Source organism: Festucalex cinctus, chromosome 20 (genome assembly GCF_051991245.1).
Source record: "Festucalex cinctus isolate MCC-2025b chromosome 20, RoL_Fcin_1.0, whole genome shotgun sequence".
NCBI lineage: Eukaryota > Metazoa > Chordata > Actinopteri > Syngnathiformes > Syngnathidae > Festucalex > Festucalex cinctus.
This window is the reverse complement of record NC_135430.1, coordinates 15,158,744-15,162,841: the sequence shown is the minus strand read 5'-3', so window position 1 is coordinate 15,162,841 and position 4,098 is coordinate 15,158,744.

Below are 4,098 nucleotides of genomic sequence, written 5' to 3'. Positions count from 1 at the left end.
TTCCTAAAAAAAAAGCCATATTATACATGGTCGTTTTTTTTTCCAAAAAAAAAAAAAGCCTTACTATACATGGTCGTTTTTTTCCCCCCAAAAAAGCCTTACTATACATGGTCGTTTTTTTCCCCAAAAAAAAGCCTTACTATACATGGTCGTTTTTTTTTTGTTTTTTTTTGTTTTTTTAAATAAAAGGCCTTTCTATACATGGTCGTTTTTTTATGTGTGTGTGTGTGTTTTTTTTTTTAAATAAAACGCCTTACTGTACATGGTCGTCCCCCACCCAAAAAAAAAAACCGCCTTACTATACATGGTCTTTTTAGTGTGTGTTTTTAAAAAAAAAAATAAAACGCCTTACTATACATGGTTGTTTTTTTTCCCAAAATAAAAACGCCTTACTATACATGGTCGTTTTTTTCCCCAAAAAAAAGCCTTACTATACATGGTCGTTTTTTTCCAAAAATAAAACGCCTTACTATACATGGTCGTTTTTTTTCCAAAAATAAAACGCCTTACTATACATCGTCGTTTCCCCCCCCCCCCCAAAAAAAACCTTACTATACATAGTCGTTTTTTTCCCCCCAAAAAAAGCCTTACTATACATGGTCGTTTTTTTTTCCAAAAAAAAAAAAAAGCCTTACTATACATGGTCGTTTTTTTCCCCCCCCCAAAAAAAGCCTTACTATACATGGTAGTTTTTTTCCAAAAAAAAAAAGCCTTACTATACATGGTCGTTTTTTTTCCAAAAATAAAACGCCTTACTATACATGGTCGTTTTTTTCCTAAAAAAAAAAAGCCTTATTATACATGGTCGTTTTTTTTCCCAAAAAAAAAGCCTTACTATACATGGTCGTTTTTTTCCCCAAAAGAAAGCCTTACTATACATGGTCGTTTTTTTTCCCCCAAAAAAAGCCTTACTATACATGGTCGTTTTTTGTTTTTTTTTTCAAAAAAAAAAAAAGCCTTACTATACATGGTCGTTTTTTTTCCCCCAAAAAAAAGCCTTACTATACATGGTCGTTTAAAAAAAAAAAAAAAAAAAAAAAAAAAAAAAAAGCCTTACTATACATGGTCGTTTTTTCCCAAAAATAAAACGCCTTACTATACATGGTCGTTTTTTTTCCCAAAAAAAAAGCCTTACTATACATGGTCGTTTTTTTCCCCCCAAAAAAAGCCTAACTATACATGGTCGTTTTTTTCCAAAAAATAAAACGCCTTACTATACATGGTCGTTTTTTTCCAAAAATAAAACGCCTTACTATACATGGTCGTTTTTTTTCCCCCCCAAAAAAAGCCTTACTATACATGGTCGTTTTTTTCCCAAAAAAAAAAGCCTTACTATACATGGTCGTTTTTTTCCCCAAAATAAAACGCCTTACTATACATGGTCGTTTTTTTCCCCCAAAAAAAGCCTTACTATACATAGTCGTCTTTTTTCTCCCAAAAAAAAAGCCTTACTATACATGGTCGTTTTTTTTGTTTTTTTTAAAAGCCTTATTATACATGGTCGTTTTTTTCCCCCCAAAAAAAGCCTTACTATACATGGTCGTTTTTTTCCCCCCCAAAAAAAGCCTTCCTATACATGGTCGTTTTTTTCCCCAAAAAAAAGCCTAACTATACATGATCGTTTTTTTCCCAAAATTAAACGCCTTACTATACATGGTCGTTTTTTTTTTTTTTAAAAAGCCTTATTATACATGGTCGTTTTTTTTCCCCCCAAAAAAAGCCTTACTATACATGGTCGTTTTTTCCCCCAAAAAAAAGCCTTACTATACATGGTCGTTTTTTTCCCCCCCCAAAAAAGCCTTCCTATACATGGTCGTTTTTTTTCCAAAAATAAAACGCCTTACTATAGATGGTCGTTTTTTTCCTAAAAAAAAAGCCATATTATACATGGTCGTTTTTTTTTCCAAAAAAAAAAAAAGCCTTACTATACATGGTCGTTTTTTCCCCCCAAAAAAGCCTTACTATACATGGTCGTTTTTTTCCCCAAAAAAAAGCCTTACTATACATGGTCGTTTTTTTTTCCACAAAAAAAAGCCTTACTATACATGGTTGTTTTAATAAAAAAAAAAAAAAAAAAAAAAAAAAAAAAAAAAAGCCTTACTATACATGGTTGTTTTATTCAAAAAAAAAAAGCCTTACTATACATGGTCGTTTTTTTCCCCCCCAAAAAAAGCCTAACTATACGTGGTCGTTTTTTTCCCAAAAATAAAACGGCTTACTATACATGGTCGTTTTTTTCCAAAAATAAAACGCCTTACTATACATGGTCGTTTTTTTTCCCCCCAAAAAAAAGCCTTACTATACATGGTCGTTTTTTTCCCCAAAAAAAAGCCTTACTATACATGGTCGTTTTTTTTTCCACAAAAAAAAGCCTTACTATACATGGTTGTTTAAAAAAAAAAAAAAAAAAAAAGCCTTACTATACATGGTTGTTTTATTCAAAAAAAAAAAAGCCTTACTATACATGGTCGTTTTTTTCCCCCCCAAAAAAAGCCTAACTATACGTGGTCGTTTTTTTCCCAAAAATAAAACGCCTTACTATACATGGTCGTTTTTTTCCAAAAATAAAACGCCTTACTATACATGGTCGTTTTTTTTCCCCCCAAAAAAAAGCCTTACTATACATGGTCGTTTTTTTTAACAAAAATAAAATGCCTTACTATACATGGTCGTTCTTTTTTGTGTTTTTTTTTTTTTTTTAATAAAACGCCTTTCTATACATGGTCGTTTTTTTTATGTGTGTGTGTGTGTTTTTTTTAAATAAAACGCCTTACTGTACATGGTCGTCCCCCACCCCAAAAAAAAAACGCCTTACTATACATGGTCTTTTTAGTGTGTGTTTTTTTAAAAAAAATAAAACGCCTTACTATACATGGTTGTTTTTTTTCCCAAAATAAAAACGCCTTACTATACATGGTCGTTTTTTTCCAAAAAAAAAAAAGCCTTACTATACATGGTCGTTTTTTTCCAAAAATAAAACGCCTTACTATACATGGTCGTTTTTTTCCAAAAAAAAAAAAAAGCCTTAATATACATGGTCGTTTTTTTTCCCCCCCCCAAAAAAGCCTTACTATAAATGGTAGTTTTTTTCCCAAAAAAAAAAGCCTTACTATACATGGTCGGGGGTTTTTCTCCCAAAATAAAAACGCCTTACTATACATGGTCCGGTTTTTTTCCAAAAAAAAAAAAGCCTTACTATACATGGTCGTTTTTTTTCCAAAAATAAAACGCCTAACTATACATGGTCGTTTTTTTCCTAAAAAAAAAAGCCTTATTATACATGGTCGGTTTTTTTCCAAAAAAAAAAGCCTTACTATACATGGTCGTTTTTTTCCCCAAAAGAAAGCCTTACTATACATGGTCGTTTTTTTCCCCAAAAAAAAGCCTTACTATATATACATTGTCGTTTTTTTTTTTTTTTTCAAAAAAAAAAAAGCCTTACTATGCATGGTCGTTTTTTTTCCCCCCAAAAAAAGCCTTACTATACATGGTCGGGTTTTTTTCTCCCAAAATAAAAACGCCTTACTATACATGGTCTGGTTTTTTTCCAAAAAAAAAAAAAGCCTTACTATACATGGTTGTTTCATTCCAAAAAAAAAAAGCCTTACTAAACATGGTCGTTTTTTTCCAAAAATAAAACGCCTTACTATACATGGTCGTTTTTTTTCCCCAAAAAAAAGCCTTACTATACATGGTCGTTTTTTTCCCCCCAAAAAAAGCCTAACTATACATGGTCGTTTTTTTCCAAAAAATAAAACGCCTTACTATACATGGTCGTTTTTTTCCAAAAATAAAACGCCTTACTATACATGGTCGTTTTTTTTCCAAAAAAAAAAAGCCTTACTATACATGGTCGTTTTTTTCCAAAAAAAAAAAGCCTTACTATACATGGTCGTTTTTTTTCCCCAAAATAAAACGCCTTACTATACATGGTCGTTTTTTTCCCCAAAAAAAAGCCTTACTATACATAGTCGTTTTTTTCTCCCAAAAAAAAAGCCTTACTATACATGGTCGTTTTTTTCCCCAAAAAAAAGCCTTACTATACATGGTCGTTTTTTTTCCAAAAATAAAACGCCTTACTATACATGGTCGTTTTTT